The 21,313-nt window shown below is 49.2% G+C and overlaps 1 protein-coding gene across 10 annotated transcripts in view; it reads left to right on the forward strand.

Moving 5' to 3' along the window:
• Window positions 1-21,313, forward strand: part of APBB2 (amyloid beta precursor protein binding family B member 2) — a 1,314,926-nt gene that overhangs the window by 1,260,772 nt on the left and 32,841 nt on the right. The gene's annotated exons all lie outside the window — the stretch shown is intronic.

Below are 21,313 nucleotides of genomic sequence, written 5' to 3' on the forward strand. Positions count from 1 at the left end.
TACTATTGTACATGCTGTTATCCTGCACTGCACTGTCTTAATCGATTGCGCTTTCTGTGTAATGATCATTGCGACTTAACATGCCCTTGTTTAGAATAAATCATAAACCCCCTGTGAAAATAGAAGACGACTTTAGGAGACTGAAAGTGACTTGAATATGTCTTGCTTAAGTTCTGACATTATTTCTGTAATGTTATGACATAGCCCTTATAGTTAAAATTGCAGATGTCAAGAAAATGTTCAGGGGTCAATTCACAATGGCATTTATGAGTACTCGCGTATATTATTTCACGAACTCATAAATGCATTTTTGACTATGCGTCCAAAAATCTAAAATGGAATATTCATGCAATATTCAAACGCTGTTAGATTAAATAGAAAGGACTGTGCCCTCTGGGGAGATGGGCATTTTAGGGCTTATTCAAAAAGTATTTATAAGTACGTAAAGCAGTATTCCTGGGGTACCAGTTCACATACTTGTAAATGCCTTTGTGAATTGACCCCATGCAGTTTACTTTAGACTCATTTAAATACGGATTTCCTGAAATGCCTTTTCATAGAACACATTATATGTTTAATTCTTTTTCGTTAGAGATTTTCTGCTCCGGGAACGATATTATTATGACTGCTGTTCCTAATTTTCGCAACGTGAACCTTTTATTGAGTGCGTGCTACCATATTGTGGCTGATTTGGAAAGATGACTAATTTTTCTGTGAAGTTAAAATTTGTGGACAGTGAGCTCGGCCGTTTCTGTCACGATGAAGCACCATTATGACGTTTACTGGTGCTACACAGTGCCCTAATCATCTGCACCATCTTTAGTTTATTCTCTGCATTGCTTTTACACAGATAATACTGGTCGCAGCCTTATGTGAATCTATTAAAAGGTATCACGGTGCAAAATCAATATTACTGATAACTTTTTTTTTTTATGTATTGCCATGTTGTATAGTGAAATACTCAATTGTTGGTTCAACTGCACAGGGCCATTGCTAGTTGTGTGGGCCTTCTAAACAAAAGCATGCTAAGATTTTAGGAGGTTTATCAGTTTTTAATAAAGTAGGCGTTGTTGCCTTGGATTTGTGGAGACTTAGTTTAAGTTCTGTTTCGGGGCCCAGGGCATCTACTCACTTGAGTCGCTACTTAAATCAGATCTCAAACGTTTTGGCACATACAATTTGCAAATCTTTGCACAGGACCCAAGTTTATTTAATGGATGGTTCCCAGTTAGGGAGGCTGTCCTTGATTTAGCAAGGTGGCTCATGCACTTCTTTTTAGGTGTGGTCTGATCAGGTCAATCTTGGCCACTTGTACTTGATTCAGTGGCCAAAAGACGACAAATGATTACCCTTACAAAGGATGTCGTGAAAATGTGGTAATCATGTAACATGTTTCATACACTTGAAACACTTATTCTCACATTAGTCTTTTCCGTACTCTTATTGCTACCACCTGGCTGCTCTTCACAATTATGGGCACCTTGGAGCAATGTGACAGATGGCTGAAATGTTCAAGGTATTTTCTTGTGGCGCTTATGGCCCTTCTTGTAAAGTCGCTCTATATCTGGGATGCATTGCACTTCTGGGTTGCATCGTTTCAGCCCTGTAAACGTGCAGACTGGCATAATTACATGATTTCCCTTTAAAGAGAACTCAAAGGGCCTAGCTTGCAGTCTCACCTCTTCAATCCGTTCAAACTCTGTCTCAAATACAATCACTTGTCACACTCTTCAGGTTCCCATTACCTCCATTAATGCAATCTCTGATGCAGCCCTGACCCAAAGAGTCTCCGCTCTACTTCACACTGGGTGTTCTTCAGCCAACTATTGAGGACTATTATTTGCACTGCATTTCTGTTTTTAAAGAAAATTAACACTTGAGCAAATCTTTCTTCCAGTGCGTTGCTGACCCCACAGGACTAGGTCCATTGCTTTCAGTAGACCATCTCCTGTTGCATACTGTTTTCTCACTGTAAATCGGTGTGCACAACCAAAAGCGACCAATGCATGCTGTTTAGTTACCCTGCCGCTCGAGACTGCTTTTGGGACTGTGAGGACCCTATCCTGCCTGAGGAGTGTTGGAGGTCTCTGTACCTCGGGACTTAGCTGCTGTTTGCCGTGCTGTGCCTGCAGAGGAGAGAGGAGCGGAGACCGGGACTGCGAGGACCAGCATTCCACAGAAGATCTACAGCTGGTTCCTCTTCCCGGCCCTGCCGCGCCCCCTCTCAGTGACACGCCCCCTATTGAGAACAAGTCTGGTTGGCCATCGCGGGACGCGCGCGGGACTCAGCCCGGGGCTAAGCCCGGGCAAAGGGCGGGCCGTTTGAGGCCGTTCGAGGACTGGAGAGACTGGACTGGGCCAGCCCTCTAACATTTCTCCCACGTATTTATTTTGGTCCCCCCTTTCCTCCTTTAGCAAGCTATGCTTACTAGAGGAAATAAATCGAAGGCTACTGGGAGTGTGGGCAAAATGTTGGGTCCAATGGATGACTTTATCACCAAGGCTAATACCTTCATAGATCAAAGTATTTCACTGATGGAGGAGAGAGTTTCCCTGGACCTAGCGTTCGCCAAAAGATCCTCCATGGGCAGTTTGGCCGACGCTAGAACCCCTCTACCAGCTAACAATAATGATGGTCAAAGGGCTTCTGGCGAGGGTAGGCGCAGCTTACCAAACAATGTGGATCTGTCGGCTTCTCAGCTCTCAGATCTACATTTAAGTTCAGATCTTGAAAGAACTCCTAACCTATTGCCACAAACCCTTTCGCAAATGACATCAGATGACAGAGAGAAAGCGAGGGGAACGAGGGAAGGTGCCATAAGAAAAACCAAGTCACATTCAAGAAAGTCTAGATCCAAGGAGACAGATAATATCCCTAGGACACCACAGAACCTACCATCTATCACAGAACAGCTAGTAATCCCCGTGATGGTTCATCATCCCGCTCACGACATCCCTACCCCTACCCCTATTAATCTGGAATCCCCTATCCTTCTACCTAGCGCTAATGAACTAATGGATAGTGATAATCCCCACTTGTTAAATAAGATCACAGAGCTTTTAAAACTTTTTTTGCAACCAGTGGAAGTAAAGCTCGCGCTAATAGAGACCATACTATCCAAACTGGTTAATCTTTCACAGCAAAAGCAACCGTCAGGGTTACAAATGGGGGGAGGTAAGCAAAATAAACAAGTCCCCACCAAGCCTGGGAATACCCTTCCGAAACCCGTAACCATCCCAAAAAATCCACCACTAGCCATAACTCCCGCACCTACGAAAGGTAAGCCCATTGTGATTCCTTCCACTAACGTTACGACCTTCACACAGGGAAACTCCACTTCAACTACAACTCCTGTTTTGAAGTCAGTGGTAGAAAATAAAACAACATCCAAAACCCTGGTAACACAAATTCCTGCTGCTAATCCCTCGATCCCTGCCTCTAATAGAGATGCTCCTAGTGTATCCACCGAACTCAGATTCCCAACAGATCTGCCTCCGGATGCTTCTCCCTATGTGGTGGTAATGACTGGAGTGCCTGAACTGGTGGACCATAGTGTCGAACCCACGTGGTCCCTGAAAAATAAGGCACAATTTTGGCTACATAATAACCGTCCTATGCCCCCAAACTGGTATGGAAGGATCCTGACAGTACGCAGGACCCCATAGGTGGGAAAATGCAGGAAAACGATCCCAGGAGATTGTATCGTGATCACTTTTGAAGATCCTCGAGTCGTAGATTTTATTTTTTCTCGGGATCACCCGAAGCCAAATGGAGGGATTGATATCAAACCTCTTTCCTTTTTCTACCCCTCCAGACAACTCTACGGATCTTATCATGGCCATGATTTCCCCTGGAAAGCGCCACCTCAACATCACACAAACCTCATTAACACAAGACAATTTGGAGTTCCTCGGTATTGTGACCAGGATAACTCCTGGCACCTAGTGGGCTCGCGTCATCAGGGAGGACGTTGGGATGAATGGGGTCCACACACGTTGAGGTCCACCTATAGAGAACCGCCACACTGGGACAATTGGTATACTGTTCCGGTGAGCAACAGATTTAGCGGACTCGAAATGGTCGACTGACCATCAACGGAAACTGATCCTAATAATTCAAATTTACCACAGTCACCGTCAAAAATACCTACCTCCATGGTAGCAACAGAACCCGTGGCAATAAAATCTGACATTCCCTCCATATCTATCCTTGTTTGTAATGTGGCGGGTTTACGCCCTAAGGTAGAGGATGGGACAGCCTTTCACTTTTTGAAACCATTTAAAATAATTTGTCTCCAAGAGACATGGTCCACAACTGAGCTCCACCTCACGGGATACAAAACGTACTTTGTCCCAGCTGTGCGAAGCTCTGTAGGTAGACCTAAAGGCGGGCTAACAACATATATCGCAAATACTTTAAAACTTCTTAGAGTGACCTACGTTTATTCCGACCCAAATTTTCAAATTCTTTCGCTCTCCTTTGAGGATAAGGAGACGATTCTCTTGGTCAACTCTTATAACAATCTAGAAGATGACCATTTTCTGAGTCTCCTACGAAATGTCCAAGAGAAACTAACTCAATTTTATCGGCTGAAGCAAGGATGTGGGTTGACTCACCTTTTATGGGGAGCTGATTTTAATCTCCATCCTTGCCCGCTGATGAAATCAACATGTTGTGGGATTGTTGATGAATTTGACGTATCACTGGTGCATTTTACCCACACTAAGGTGGGAAATGCCTTGAATAATTTGCTTTTTGACCTGGATCTTGTAATAGCTAATACCTTAAATTCAGATCAAAATACCCTCCACCCTACCTACGTGGGCAGGGGCCATCAAACGACAGTTGATTACATTTTCCTGTCACCCGGCCTGTCACAGAACAAGCTATCCCTGGGCAAACGAAATGGTTATACCCTAAAATGGGGAAAAATCAATCCAAACGGAATCTTAAAAAAACTGGTTGTTGAGGCATATTCCAATATTAATAAGTGTCTGGACTTATCGGCCACCCATGAAGAAGTCTTAAATAACTTCGGCCACATACTGGAGAAAATTAAGGGATTACTGACAGTCAACTCAAAATCTAAGATCCCTTCAAAGAATGGATGGTTCAATCACAGCTGTACTGCAGCTCTTACCAAATTAAAATTTGCATTACACTCCAAACCTAGAGATACGGGCCAGATCCAACTCCTTAGGTCCCAATATGCAAAGGCACGTAAACTAAGAATCGAGGAACTTAAAAAAAAACTATGGGAAGATCTTCATGCGAGTGCTGTTGCTAAAAACAGCGAGGCCTTTTGGAGAACGGTTAGAGCACCTTATCTCACTGACAATAACAGCCCAAACATCGAAGTGGCCATTGACGAAGAAACATGGGTGGCTCACTTTACACACATTTTTAAAAACACTTCAACTACCACCGACCCTGTCAATATCCCCCCAATAGTAGTATATCCAATACCACTCCATTTTGACATCTCCGACATACTAGTGGCCTTAGATTCAAGCAAGAACGGAAAAGCCCCTGGCCCAGATGGGGTCCCAGTGGACCTTTTTAAACACAACGTTGAGCTCTGGGCCCCCATCCTCACCAGAGTCTGCATAGCCGCTGCTAATGTAGGTCTCCTAACTTCCTGGACTAAGTCCATCATGGTCCCCATTTTTAAAAAAGGGGACCGCCAGGATGTGAAGTGTTACCGTCCCATCTCATTGCTGGACTCGCTGGGAAAGGTTGTTGGGAGAGTAATTCTCGAGCGACTCCAGCAATGGGCGGATGATAGAGCTATCATCTCGGACCTCCAGTTTGGATTCCGAGAGGGGTTCGGAACGGTGGAGCAGGCCTTAAATCTGAGTCTGATTTTGGGGAAATACATGCAGGCAAAGAATAACATGGTGTACATGGTCTATGTAGACCTGTCCGCAGCCTTCGACTGTGTCTCGCATACGAAGCTGTGGACGGTCTTAGGACAAAGGGGTGTGGATCCTCCTCTCCTAGACTTCTTAAGGGAACTCTATTCTAGACCCTCGGCAAGAGTGCGTTTTGGTCTGAATGGAGAGCTGACGGCGTCGTTCGGAGTAGAGCGTGGAGTCAGGCAGGGTTGTGTCCTGGCCCCCTTCCTCTTTTCGTTGTATACCAATGGTCTGGAGGCGGAGATGTTGAGGGGGGCCAAGGACCTCCCACGTGTAAAACAGCGCCTGATTCCCGCTTTGCTCTATGCCGAGGACGCTGTCATCCTCGCACGTACACCGCGAGAATTACAGCACTCCCTGAATAGGTATACGGCCTTTATGGGTGGTCTTGACCTGAAAGTAAACGTTAAAAAAACGTTTGTCATGACCACCGGTTCTAGGAAAAAACGAGGAAAAGACATTTACCTCGACAACCAAAAACTGGATGTCACCCCCCAGTACCCATACCTCGGAATTATGATAGATGAAAAACTCACCTGGAGGCCAGCAGTTGAGGCAAGATGCACCTGTTCAGAAGATCCACAGTGGCCCTAATGAGTTTCTCCCAGAGACTGGGGAGGAGGGCACCAGTGGAGCTCCTGAAAATCTATAGTGCGAAGTGTCAGGCAATCGCCCTGTACGGAGCGGGAGTATGGGGACATACAGACATTAGCCCACTCCAGGTTGTGGAAAACACCTTTTTAAGATTCATTCTAGCTACCCCGAAAGGAACATCAACCTATGCTTCGCATCTGGAATTAGGAATACCTTATTTAGAAGATCTGATAAAGATCCAACCACTGATGTTGTGGAGACGCGTTTGGACCTCGGTCAAAAATGCCCTTACTCAGTCTATTGTAGCTGACACCATGGCTCTTGATCAGTCCCTAAAAGTAAAATGGCTCAGCTATGTTAGAAATTTTCTAAAAGATCTTGGTCTAGAGAATTATTATCTTCAACCAGAGACATTGGTCAACCTCCCTAAGAAGGTTTTAAAGAATCTAGCTCTCAGTCACCTAGAGACACTGAGACTGATGTCCGAGGTGCGAAAACCTTCGGTTTTGCATGCAAACATGGTCCAGATAACACATTCCATCCAGCCGTACCTAACTCTCCAGCTCTCTACATACGAGAGGATGTTGTTAACAAGATTCAGATTGGACACTTTCTTTAGATTGGTGACATTCCCAGAAAGTAATAGTTAGGATCAAATTCTCCCTTTATGTCCTTGCGATGGGGAATCGAAACAAACAAACATACGTGTTATCATGTTTTGTAAATTTTATCACCAACACAGGAGAATCTGGATTTTACCAACATTGAGGCGATGGGGTTCTAGGCAATACCGCCCTGCAATGCTTAGTCTACAAATGCTTGACTCTGAACATGTTTGCTACATCGTTTTAAATTTCCTGAAATGTATTAGGAAACATAGAAAAAATCTCTAAGAAATAACCTGGAATCAGTTTTAACTTAATTAACTGAAATGACCACGTTGAATGTTTTTGTATGAATTTCTTTGGAATAATGAACTGTAAATTATAGGCTTGTGTAAATAAGTGTAAATGTAATTTTTAAATGCTCCTTTTATGGTCTTTCCATGTGAAAAGCCGAATAAAGAAATTTATATATATACCCTGTTAAGTTCGGTATCATATCTCCTATTAATTTTAATTGGTTCCGATTAATCAAATTCATAACGTGCATTACATCGAAAATTAACTACCCCCATGCTAAAACAATTAGCTTGGAGATGAGTACAATTAAATAAATATTTATTCAACACAGCAACATTGTCTCTGTGCTTACCATCAATATGAATGAATGAATAATGGGATGTTAGAGTGTAGCAGCTACCAAAACGAGGAAATCCAGGCGCTATGCAAGCAGAGGAGCAATCCACTAGTAAATTAACATGCTTAGAACGTTAAAAAAAACACAAGATGATGATGGACGGAACGCTGAAACTTGACACTCACCCCCTAGTCACAGATCTGGGTTGAGTCCATCATTATTCTTTAGCTCACTTCGCCACCTCAGTTCAGACCCAGCCATACGCAAATCAGTCTTGACCCTGTGCCTCATGGGAACAGTCCAGCCCGAACTGCCAAGCCAGGTCTTCCCTGAACCAGAAATAAGCATCCTGGGACCGGTTTCTGGGTAACATCCTTCATCAGCCAGGCTAGCTTGAATCCAGTGGCAAAGTGAGCAAGGGACCCACGTCTGGGCACTTTTGTCACCCCGAGTTGGACAGGTATGCTCAGACGTGGGTCCCATGCTCTCCTGCCACTGGAGTCCAGCTATCCTGGCTGATCAATCAATCAATCAAAACATTTGTTGGATGCGCTACTCACCCGTGAGGGTTGCAAGGCGCTGAGGGCGGGGGAGGAAGATACTGGTCGAACAGCCTTGTCTTGAGGCGTCTCCTGAAGGTCATCAGGTCCTGGGTCTTATGTAGATAGGCGGGTAGGGTATTCCATGTCTTTGCGGCGAGATGGGAGAAGGATCTGTCGCCGGTGGTCGTTCGGCGGATGCGTGGGGCGCTGGTGAGGTCGGCAGAGCGCAGCTGGCGATTCCGGCTGTGGAAAGACAGTGGTTCATTGAGGTATGCTGGTCCGGCGTTGTGGAGTGCTTTGTGCGCGCGGGTTAGGAGTTTGAAAGTGATCCTCTTGTTGACCGGAAGCCAATGCAGGTCTCGTAGTTGGGTGGTGATGTGGCTTTGGCGGGGGAGTCGGTGGATGAGACGTGCGGAGGCGTTCTGTATGCGCTGGAGTCTCTTCTGGAGTGTAGCTGTGGTTCCTGCGTAGAGGGCGTTGCCGTAGTCCAGCCTGCTGCTAACGAGTGCCTGGGTGGCTCTTCTCCTGCTTTCGGTGGGGATCCATCTGTAGATCTTGCGGAGCATTCAGAGGGTGTTGAAGCAGGAGGAGGAGACGGTGTTGACTTGCTGGGTCATGGCGAGTGTTGAGTTCAGGACAAACCCCAGATTGCGTGCGTGGTTTGTGGGTGTCGGGGCAGCTCCCAGCGCGGTCGGCCACCAGGAGTCGTCCCATGCGGAGGGGGTGGAGCAGAGAATGAGGACCTCAGTCTTGTCCGAGTTCAGTTTCAGGCGGCTGGTTTTCATCCATTCTGCGACAGCCTTCATTCCCGCGTGGAGGTTGGATTTGGCGATGGCTGGGTCTTTGAGGGAGAGGATCAGCTGCATGTCGTCGGTGTACGAGACGATGTTGAGGTGGTGTGCTCGGACGATGTTGGCGAGCGGTATTATGTTGATGTTAAAAAGTGTAGGGCTCAGGGATGATCCTTGGGGTATGCCGCAGGTGACTGTGGTGGCTTCGGATCCGTACGGGGGAGTCGGACTCTCTGGGTTCTGCTGGTGAGGAGGGAGGTGATCCAGTCCAGAACTTTGCCTCGGATCACTGCGTCATGGAGGCGTGTGCGCAGGGTGTGGTGGCAGACAGTGTCGAAAGCGGCCGAGAGGTCCAAGAGGATGAGGGCCGCGGTATCGCCCTTGTCCAATATGGTCCTGATGTCATCAGTGGCTGCGATGAGGGCGGTCTCGGTGCTGTGATTGCTGCGGAAGCCGGATTGGGATGTGTCCAGGGCGTTGTTTCCTCCAGGAAGAGTGTCAGTTGTCTGTTGGTGATCTTCTCAATGACTTTTGCGAAGGAACTATAGCAGGGAGATGGGTCAGAAGTTCTTGAGGTCCTTTTGGTCCGCTTTGGGTTTCTTGAGGAGGGCGTTGATTCCGGCGTGTTTCCAGCTCTCTGGGAAGATGAGGGTCTCGAAGGAGTTGTTGATGATTTTTCGAAGTTGGGGTGCGATGATGGGGCTTGCCTTGTTGAAGATGTGGTGAGGGCAAGGGTCTGAGGGTGATCCGGAGTGGATAGTGTTCATGATTTTGGCAGTTTCCTAGTCGTTGACGTTCCAGGAGAGCAGAAGGTCGGTGCGTTCGGTGGGTGTTGATTCTGGGAAGTCAGCGTCTGCCGTTCGCATCTGGGCATCAAAGCTGTTGTAAATGTCTGCGATCTTCCGCTGGAAGAAGATAGCCAGGGAGTCGCAGAGTTCTTGTGACGGTGGTATGTCATTGGAGCTGTCGCTGGGGGTGGCGAGTTCTCTCACGATGTTGAAGAGCTCTTTGCTGTTGTGTGCGTTGTTGCCCATGCGCTCCTTGAAGGATGTTCTTTTGGCAGATCTGATGAGGTGGTGGTGTCTGCATCTGGCGTTCGTGAGGGCTGCGTGGTTGTCTGGTGTCTGGTCCTTGCGCCATTGCTTCTCGAGTTTTCTGCAGGTGTGCTTTGAGATCTGGAGGTCGTCTTTGAACCAGATGGCTCTAATGTCTGTTGGAGGGTTTCCTGATTGGGGTGAGGGTGTTGGCGCAGTCGTCGATCCATAGTCTGAAGTTGTGGGCTGCTACGTCGGTCTCGGGAGGAGGGTCTCGGGCGAGTGCAGTGAAGAGCTGGTGTTTAATTACTTTTTTCCAGTTGCGGTTTGGGATACGTTGCGTTTGGTTGTGTGCGGTGTGTTTCTCGAAGAAGAAGTGGATGCAGTGGTGGTCGGTCCAGTAGAGTTCGATGGTGTGGCAGAAGGTGACGTGGTTGCTGGCGGAGAAGATTGGGTCGAGCGTGTGTCCAGCGGAGCGGGTGGGTGTCCTGACGAGTTGTTTGAGTCCGAGGTTGTCGATCAGTGTTGTGGAGCTGTTGTCGTTGGCGTTCTCTAGGTGGAAGTTCATGTCTCTGAGGAGGATGTAGTCTGTGGAAGCGATGGCGTGTGTGCTGATGAGGTCGGCGATGGATTCGCTGAACTGTGGTCGGAGGCCCGGGGGTCTGTAGATGAGGGTTCCTCTGAGGGTGGTGTTGAAGTGGATCTGGAAGTGTAGGTGTTCGGCGATGTTGAGGGCATCTTCGGTGCTGGTTGATACTCTGGTGGTGTCCCTGTGGATGATGGCGATTCCTCCTCCTGGTTTATTGTTGTTTCCATATCTGCGCGTGATCTTGTAGCCGTCGGGGATGCCTACGGCTATTTCCGGTGCCGGGGAGGTGTTCATCAAGGTTACAGTCAGGATGGGCAGGGCGTTCTGGAGTGCGTTGGCTGGAGAAGCTGCAGCTACCGCAGGTGATGGCACCATGGGTGATCTTCAGGGAGGCCTGGAAGCAGGTGGAGTTTCGGCCGTCGTTGAGTGCATGGAGGGTGTTTACGTCATAGCGGCACCGGGTCCTGTGGAGGTCGCGGGGGTCTGGCGCTGGGCTCGGTCCAGGCGCAGGTGGGCTTTTTTTAGGCGCGACCACGCAGCCGGATGCATTTGTAGGGGAGGGATGAGCAGCTGGGAGGCGGGAGCAGGGCGGAAGGGGAGGGTCAGCGCAGGAGGGCAGACGGCGGAAAAAACAGGGGCACAGCGGAGCAAGAATGAGAGCAAAACGGTACAATACAGTGAAATCGTAAATACCAGTAGTCAGACAGTTAACAGCGAGAAGGGAAACACTCAGGAGCAGAAAAGCAGGAAAAACCATTTAGACCAGAAAAACGGGATCGAGGGTGGCCTCGAACCCTGCGCGGAGGTGCTGGCTGGCTTCAAGGCGAAGCAGAGCACTATGGGCTATTTCAGGTTAAAAGCCTGAAAGAGCTCATAGAATGCTTGTTTCCAGTCCATGGAGGACCTGGCCTGGCAGTTCAGGCTGGACTGTTCCCAATGGGCACAGTGTCAAGACTGATTTGCAAATGGCTGGGTCTAAACATGAATGGCATGGTGAGCAAAAAGGCCCAGATCTCTGTACTGGAGTGAATGTATGACATTGTTCTGCATTCTGCCCATCAAATATTCTTTTTGTAGAATGTTAAAATAGCCAAGGTACCTGTTTTTTAAAGCAAGATTCTAATGGGATGACACATACTATTAGTGAAAGCTTGTTCCACATCTTGGCTGAAAGAAAGTAAAAAAGTGGCCTTCTTTCCTGGCTTCTTCACCCCTCCGAATCTTCAAAAGAAGCGTACTGTAAGAACATTGGGATCTCGTAGGGCAATAATATGTAACTCTGTCAATCACCTATTTTAGGCCTTTCTTATTGAAGGCTCTGTGTGTCATCACCAGAGTTTTAGAGTAAATCCTCTTATGTACCAGAACCAGTGAAGCAATTTGAGATGTGCCGATATTGCCTGCTGCTCTGTAATCTTTAAGAGGAGCTTAGCTGCTGCTTTTGTACCACCTGGAACTGATTGACTAGATATTGAGTCAAACCAACATATAAGAAGTTAGGGTAATCTAGTCTGGCAGTAATAACCAGAGTATGGACAACAGACTGGATATCTTCTTGGGTATTAGCTGCGTTATGGAAATCGACTGATTGATTGAGTCTCACGTGTATTGGCTGGTAAGATGTTGAGAATTTTTTTAAAGAGTGTAAAAGGGAGAAACATGTTGCAGCACCTGATAGAATATTGGGGAGGAGGTCCGGAGTCAAATTTAACTTGCACATTTCTTGTGGATTTGGAGGAGCAGGTGGCTCACCCAGTTCACTTGGCCATCAAACATTGGACTAAATAGTTTGTAATCCTTCAAAGATAAATGTTATGTTATAGTTTTTGTAAAGCGCATGGAAGCTCGAGGAAAGGGGCATCCCAGCGCTGATCTCAAACAGACAGAGAGGCGGGAGGGAGCAGGAAAGGGAAGCAGATTACTTAGAAAAGAGAGATGTTTTATAGCCTTAATGAATGTCACATGATTTTCGATGCTTCTAATGCTCACAGAGGGGGAGTTCCAGAGGTTTGGGGCAAGAACACTCAAGGAGCGCCCTCCTGCCCTGGCTCTCTTAACCCGAGGAACAGATGTCAGGTGATGACCAAAAGAGCGCAGCTGGCGGGTGGGTGTTTCAGTTTTGTTCGAGTTGAGCTTAAGGCAGCTGGTTTTCATCCAGTCAGCAACCCTAATAAGGCATGCTTTAAAAGCTGCGGGCATCATTTCAGAGGAGTTTTGAAAAGAAAATATATGTTGGGTATCTTCGGCATAAGAAACCATGCTTATGGCGAACGACTGGATGATTGCTGCGAGGGGAGCTATACCACTGGCGTAACGAAAAGTTCGAGGGCCTCCCTGCTCGGTACTTAGAGGTGCCCCCTCCGGGCTCAATCAGGAGCTCTCCGGCCAGAGTGCAGTGCCGAGGGGGCCCCTTGGAGCTAGGGCCCCCCCCGCACCGCGTGGGCTGCGGGGGCCTGTGTTACGCCCCTGAGCTATACAGTCATTGAACATTGTCAGGCTCAATGAAGGCATACTTACTAGACATACTAACCATATCAACTTTCTATCAATGGAAAATTAGCATGCAGTTTCATCACACTTAGTAGTTGCATCGGTACCCTTGCCCCGCAACCCTACACCCAAATAATACACAGACAAGTATGTTTGGGAAGTAAAAGTTGCAGGTTTATTTGTGGTACAAATAACAAAGCGGGTTAACTGATAGGCGACCCCTCCGCCCCGCAACCCCTTGTTGCAGGGCGCCTGAATTCGAGCCAAAGAAGCAGACACTAGTGGCCCCTGGCCACGTGTCGACCGGGGAGGCAAGCCTCCCCCCGGTGGACCTACCGTCCACCTGCCCCGCCCACCTCTGAACAAGGGAGAGTCAACTCACACCCTGCCCAGCTAGGAGGGGCGTTATTAGCAAACCCCCGGCTGCTCAGGTTACAACCGCCCTAAGGACTAACGGGGTGCCGTTGAGCCAAGTCCCCAAGAAGGGCCCCTTAGCTATGTATGACTCAGTATGGTGCCTCTCGCACTGTGGCTTCAGGTCCTGTTCCTGCGCCTGTCCTGTATGGGGGCCGCCATGTAACTCCTCCTGCAACCTGGAAGACAAGAACAACATTATTATGGCCCCCTCCCCACTTCCCCCCTTCCATCGGGTGAGCGGTAGGGAGGGGAGAGAACTGCGGGCCTCGCGTCCGACGTTGTAGGGGGGGGGAAGTGGGGGAGCGTAGGGGGCTCAGGGGTAACGGCTGGGCTGGCGAGGGCAGCCGGGAGTGACCAGGTGGACAGGGGCAGCGGCAAAGAGGGCGCCAAGGGGCGAGCGCGCCCCATATAGGCCGCACCGGAAGGGGGGGGTGTGGCCAGAGTGTTTGTCCCCGCCCACCCGCCCTCCCCAAGGCGGGCCCGCGGTTCCCTGCGCACTACTACGGGGTTTGCCCTCCTATGGGGTCCCCTGCAGGGACCGCGGGCCTCCCGCATAGTAGTTGCATCGGTACCCTTGCCCCGCAACCCTACACCCAAATAATACACAGACAAGTATGTTTGGGAAGTAAAAGTTGCAGGTTTATTTGTGGTACAAATAACAAAGCGGGTTAACTGATAGGCGACCCCTCCGCCCCGCAACCCCTTGTTGCAGGGCGCCTGAATTCGAGCCAAAGAAGCAGACACTAGTGGCCCCTGGCCACGTGTCGACCGGGGAGGCAAGCCTCCCCCCGGTGGACCTACCGTCCACCTGCCCCGCCCACCTCTGAACAAGGGAGAGTCAACTCACACCCTGCCCAGCTAGGAGGGGCGTTATTAGCAAACCCCCGGCTGCTCAGGTTACAACCGCCCTAAGGACTAACGGGGTGCCGTTGAGCCAAGTCCCCAAGAAGGGCCCCTTAGCTATGTATGACTCAGTATGGTGCCTCTCGCACTGTGGCTTCAGGTCCTGTTCCTGCGCCTGTCCTGTATGGGGGCCGCCTTCTCTTTTTCCACAGCCCTGGGTGTGGCACCCGCTGCGCCCAGAGCCCCCACTACCTAGCCCTTACCACCCTTTCTATCGACATCCTGCTCTTTCTAGCGCCTCTCCCAAGTCTAACAGGAAAATCGCCATCCCCACTCTGGACAAGTGAACCCCATCGGATTCCCAGCAGCCAATAGACTTGGCATGCAGCAGGCCATGCCTAATGAAGCCTATGCCTCTCTGTTCGCTAAATTTACGCATTGCCGCGTTTACGCGCCTGCGTGATATTTCCATTGCTTCCCGTGATATTGCCCCATGCCAAATTGGTCTGGGGGAAATCTCAGACCAGTAGATGCTGCACTGCCCTAGCTCGCCACTCAGGGTGCTCAGGTCTTTCCTCATTATGTCCAACAAGCGCCTTTTGCCTAATGAGACCAGGTCGTTCCCCCCCCAAGTGTACCACTAGAATGCTCGGCCTACGCTTGTGCTCCCTTACTAATCTACGCAGCGTTCCTAACAGTGCGACCCAGCGCATCCCAGGGAAGCCGAACCATAATATCTCGGTGTTGGTGAGGCCGTGCCTCCATGTGGTAGCATTCACCCATCTCTCCATTCTTGTGACATAGGAGTGCCCCATCACCCACACCTCTTTCCCTGCAAGAAAAACACAGTGTGTTGAAAATTGTATTTTATTGACACACTTCAAAAGGCCTTGTAATGGCAACACACACCACGTGGCTCCCATTGTGAACCACCAAAATAATTAAGGCATTATTACGGATATTTACATTATTTACATTATGTCGCCTCGGTAACCACCTGTCTGCTCACCGGGTGTATCACATTCAGTGGGCGGACATACCTCCTGTAGCAGTTGGAGTCCCAACGACCCACTTTTTTAATCCTTTCATCAGGGAGGCCCGCCCTGGAGGCCGTTGTGGCCGCGCCTATCCTAAATGAATGTGTGCTAAATTTTGCCCCTTCAATTATGTATCCTGCCAAGAACAAGCACCCTTGCATCACGTGGTCCACTTGATACTTGGTGACTGGGGAGCCATCAGAGTGGATGAGCAACAGGCCCTCTGACTGGGGGCGGAGTGGAAGGAACGCAGCCAGCAGAGCCACTGGGCAGTAACTGTCATTCCCTAGGCGCTGCAAGGTGATGAACCTACCCTTGCCAGTTTGGTCTGTCTTAGAGGAATGCAGGAAGATCTCCACTGACACTGCTGTAGCGCGGGTGTTCCTAAACGAGATGGCCCTGGGATTAGACTCTTTCTTTGACCGTGCCACCAGTTCGCTGATCCTAAACGCACCGAAGAATGCCAGACTAAACGTTAATGCAAAGAGGGCTGCCTCATATGCGGAGCTCGTAACTGCCGGCAAGGCATCTATCATGTTTTTCAGGGTATCATAGTCAATGGGGGCCCTCTGATCTGCGAGTGTGGGCATGACCCTAGCCCAGCCTTTGAGTGCCGCCCTGGTTGCGAACTCCGTCGTGGGGTCCTTCTGACCAGACAGTCGAGCGTGGTGCCCGATGGCGGACAAGTGCCCAGCCATCCAAGAGTGGCTCTTCCCTTCATCTTTCGCCCAGATCATGAACGCTTGCACTTTTTCGCGCTGCCTGACTTCATCCCGCTCCCAAGGGCCCATGGCTTCACAAAATGTCCTCACGCATGTTTGGTATCTCCTCATCGTGCTAGGTGCTACTGACATCTCGCCTAGCTCCCTGATGCGCTGCGCCACCGCAGCAGGAGCCATAGCTGAGCCGGGAAAGGCGTCATCTCTTCCCTCGCCCTGGGCCACGCCTCTCGGAACCGCTGCCAATGGAAACGGGAAAGAGCGTCAGCAGCCGTGTTTAATGCTCCCGGGATGTGCTTAGCCTTGCATTCTACATTGTTATATAAACAAACTTTGACCAGTTCCCTCAATAGACATAGTACAAGTGCACATGATGCTGACTGGGTATTGATGGCTTGGACTACCGCCATATTATCGGACCATAAGACCACTCTCTTTGCGGACAGTAAGGCCGGCCAGAGGTGAAAAGCCACCACGATCGGGAAGAGTTCTAAGACCGTAATGTTGGAGGTGATCTTCTTCTTCCTCCAAGCATTAGGCCACCCTGCTGCGCACCAATCTCTGTCTAGAATTGCCCCAAAGCCATCCCTTCCTGACGCGTCAGTAAACAACGTCAGTTCCTGGCTGCTGGTCCAGGGTTCCCTCCATATTACTGATCCATTGAAGTGCCTGAGGAACTCCCCCCACACCTTAAGATCCTCCTTGACCCCAAAACTCAACTGCACCTGGTGGTGCCTGCGCTTGATCTTTGCTGCCGTCCTTGCCAACCTGCGCGCGAAAGCCCTACCCGCGGGGATCACCTTGGTAGCGAAGCTGAGCCTCCCGTGCAGGCTCTGGATGTCCTCTAGTGATACCTTGTCCTGCCCTAGCACCTGCTCAATTTGTGCCGCTAGCTCTGTGACCTTCTCGGCCGGAAGCCTGGCCTCGCCTGCTAGCGTGTCAATTTCTATCCCCAGGAACACTAATGCCTGCGCTGGACCCACGGTCTTCCCTGGCGCCAAGGGGACTCCTAAGTACCTCGCCATGCTCTGGAATTTCCACAATGCCTCTGCACAGTCCTTTGACTCTGCCCCGCCTACAAACAGGAAGTCATCCAAGTAGTGTGTGACGCCTGGTACACCTTCCACGCTCTGCAGTACCCATTGTAAGAACGTGCTGAAGGCCTCAAAGAAAGCACACGAAATGGAGCAACCCATGGGCATGCATCTGTCGTAATAGTATTCGTTGTCCACCCGGAACCCCAGTAAGTTCTGGCTGCAGGGGTGTACCGGCAGTAGCCTGAACGCAGACTCAATATCAGCCTTTGCTAGCCAGGCCCCTTTCCCGGCCCTGCGCACGAGATCCATGGCCACATCGAATGAACAATATGAGACAGAGCATACCCCTTCTTCCAGGTTGTGATTAATTGACTCCCCCTCCGGGTACGACAGGTGGTGTATCAGCCTGAAGGCTCCTGGCTCTTTCTTTGGCACTATTCCCAGGGGGGAAACCACGAAATTGTCTAGTGGCGGTAGGGGAAAAGGGCCAGCCACCCTCCCCAGCTCAAGTTCCTTCCTTACCTTCGCTCTTACTACCCCCGGGTTGTCCCTGGCCGACTTCAAGTTGTCTGCGTCCCTGGCAGCTGGGGGTCCTACATATGGGATAATGAAACCTTCTGCAAAGCCCCCTAAGAGCAATCTCCCATCAATTTTGTTGGGGTATCTGTTCAGCAATGGCATCATTCTTTCCAATTTAATCGGGGAGGGCCCCTTCACAGCGCTTAATTCTGGTGTAACTAGCGGGCATACAAGGGGTGCGCCTGCCGCGGATGCTGCCACGGATGTTTCGCTAAGTCGCAGGGTGCCTTCCCAAACATACTTGTCTGTGTATTATTTGGGTGTAGGGTTGCGGGGCAAGGGTACCGATGCAACTACTATGCGGGAGGCCCGCGGTCCCTGCAGGGGACCCCATAGGAGGGCAAACCCCGTAGTAGTGCGCAGGGAACCGCGGGCCCGCCTTGGGGAGGGCGGGTGGGCGGGGACAAACACTCTGGCCACACCCCCCCCTTCCGGTGCGGCCTATATGGGGCGCGCTCGCCCCTTGGCGCCCTCTTTGCCGCTGCCCCTGTCCACCTGGTCACTCCCGGCTGCCCTCGCCAGCCCAGCCGTTACCCCTGAGCCCCCTACGCTCCCCCACTTCCCCCCCCCTACAACGTCGGACGCGAGGCCCGCAGTTCTCTCCCCTCCCTACCGCTCACCCGATGGAAGGGGGGAAGTGGGGAGGGGGCCATAATAATGTTGTTCTTGTCTTCCAGGTTGCAGGAGGAGTTACATGGCGGCCCCCATACAGGACAGGCGCAGGAACAGGACCTGAAGCCACAGTGCGAGAGGCACCATACTGAGTCATACATAGCTAAGGGGCCCTTCTTGGGGACTTGGCTCAACGGCACCCCGTTAGTCCTTAGGGCGGTTGTAACCTGAGCAGCCGGGGGTTTGCTAATAACGCCCCTCCTAGCTGGGCAGGGTGTGAGTTGACTCTCCCTTGTTCAGAGGTGGGCGGGGCAGGTGGACTTAGGTCCACCGGGGGGAGGCTTGCCTCCCCGGTCGACACGTGGCCAGTTTTGTTCGAGTTGAGCTTAAGGCAGCTGGTTTTCATCCAGTCAGCAACCCTAATAAGGCATGCTTTAAAAGCTGCGGGCATCATTTCAGAGGAGTTTTGAAAAGAAAATATATGTTGGGTATCTTCGGCATAAGAAACCATGCTTATGGCGAACGACTGGATGATTGCTGCGAGGGGAGCTATACCACTGGCGTAACGAAAAGTTCGAGGGCCTCCCTGCTCGGTACTTAGAGGTGCCCCCTCCGGGCTCAATCAGGAGCTCTCCGGCCAGAGTGCAGTGCCGAGGGGGCCCCTTGGAGCTAGGGCCCCCCCCGCACCGCGTGGGCTGCGGGGGCCTGTGTTACGCCCCTGAGCTATACAGTCATTGAACATTGTCAGGCTCAATGAAGGCATACTTACTAGACATACTAACCATATCAACTTTCTATCAATGGAAAATTAGCATGCAGTTTCATCACACTGTCTGTGACCCTGGCCCGAGCCCTACTAAACAGCCAGAAGGGAAATAAGTTACGTACATTTTCCATGTGTTTTTGTGTACATACTTCTAGGAAGCACCACAAGAAGTCTTCATCCCAAGCCTGCAACACCCAAAAAAATTGTTTCATTGTGTCTCATTAATACATAAAAAATTGTTCGCATTTTATATTTATCCGCCATAGCTAAATAATTAGGTAATGTAAGAATCTACATCTCGTTTCAGAATAACCCACATCTCCTAATGGCTAGAGCGGTCGACCTTGAAGCTGGGGAACTGAGTTCGAGTTTCGGCAGGAATGCTTAACATCCTGTGATTTTGGACAAATCACTTAATCTTCCCCTGCCTAAGAAAAATGAATATGTCCATCTGTAACGCAACTAATGCTCTGATACCTTTTGGTCGAGTTTGCAGTATATTACTCTGCCCCCCACCCCCACCCCTCTCCCCAAAAGAAATCAGGTCTCTGTAATCTGGACTTTATGAAATCATCATTGAAGCATTAGACCATCTGGAACCCTAAACATAAACTCCCCTGGTTTCGTTTTTTGGCCTTACAGAGAGAATTGCTCAGTTACCTTTTGATGGTTACTTTGTTTATTGTTTATTGTTTATTGTATACTTGACTTGGCTGGCACTCACACTGGGCTCTGCGAGTCACTACTGGGCCTTCCTGAAACCCTAAAGAAAGATTTTCTTTGCCGACCCTAGACATAAAAAATCCTTTAATGCATGTCAATGCACTTTTGCAAGGAGACCAAACCACAGTGGCATCACAATATTATTTTAGCAATATTTATCAAACTTCTTCTTGTATTTAAGGATTCCAGTGGTTTTACCTCAGAAAACAATTATTCTTGTAGGCATTATCTCTATAAATTCCAGATTTCTTTTTTTTCCATTTAGAGCCCAATATATTTGCAATAATAAGCTGCATTCTTTCACAATTATACATTCACCTGTTCTGTACTTGTGACGGAAAGAGTGCAAATTTCAGAGAAGGGAACTTTCTACTGTAAGTAAAATGACTTTCTAGGAGTTTTCAAACCACTTGCTGTCAGAAGTCAAATTAGTGTGCTTTTTAAGGGGTGTTATTTCTGATTCTAGGGCAGAGATACGTAAGCAAGTAGATTGTAGACATTCTGTTTTTTGTTCCACACTAGTACTCGTGATTTCAAAAGAAGACCATTTATCGTCCAAATGGTGCAGAGTTTTATTAGTTTCCTCCATAAAGGGTTTCAAGGCAAGAATTTCTGCAAGAATTACGTCCATGGATGCTGAGGAAGAGTGCACTGGGGATGGAGGATCCTTTTTTGGATGCTTGGTGGAAAACACAGATAATTTGTTTGAAAGCTGTGATTTTGGAATCGTCCTGGTGTGAGGTCAGGTTTGTGAGAAAGATCGTCTTCCAGGTCGTTGTAAGTAGAGTCTGAATCAGAGTGTGCAGTATGTTTGGTAGGAGTTGAAAGTTCAAGGTTTTTTAATCTCTACATATAAAAAGAGAAGAAGATTTTGTAGAGCACTGTGGAAGTACAAGCGTGAGTTAAAACCTTCAAAAGATGTAACTAAGTTCTGTCACAAAGTGAGGGGAGGAAGACCACAGCTCCAAAAGGACGAAGCACACAAGAACGCATCAGGAAACTGCAGGGCCGAATTCATTATCCAAATGGGTAATGCCCGTGAAATAATGAAGATTAGTGATTATTATCAAGTTAGCCAACACATATTGAAGAGAATTATCCGCAAAAATAAATCACCATGAGTAATGAGTATTCCAGTGAAAGTAATATGTTTCCCTTGTGAGAATGCCAACAGCATAAATAGAAGATGAAGAAAAAACAATTTCACTGTATAGAGGTGACAAAATTATCCACTAGAGCTGTTTACGGAAGCAGGGGCACGATATTGTGTGTAAAGGCTACTTCAGTACAGGAGGGGGGCACGCTCGCCTTACAAAATGGCGGCGTAACCTCACTGTGAGGAGAAATCCCCCGGGCCGTTATGGCCCTAAAATCGCAGCAACATT

The sequence above is a fragment of the Lissotriton helveticus genome, chromosome 2_2 (assembly GCF_964261635.1).
Source record: "Lissotriton helveticus chromosome 2_2, aLisHel1.1, whole genome shotgun sequence".
NCBI classification, from domain to species: Eukaryota; Metazoa; Chordata; class Amphibia; order Caudata; family Salamandridae; genus Lissotriton; species Lissotriton helveticus.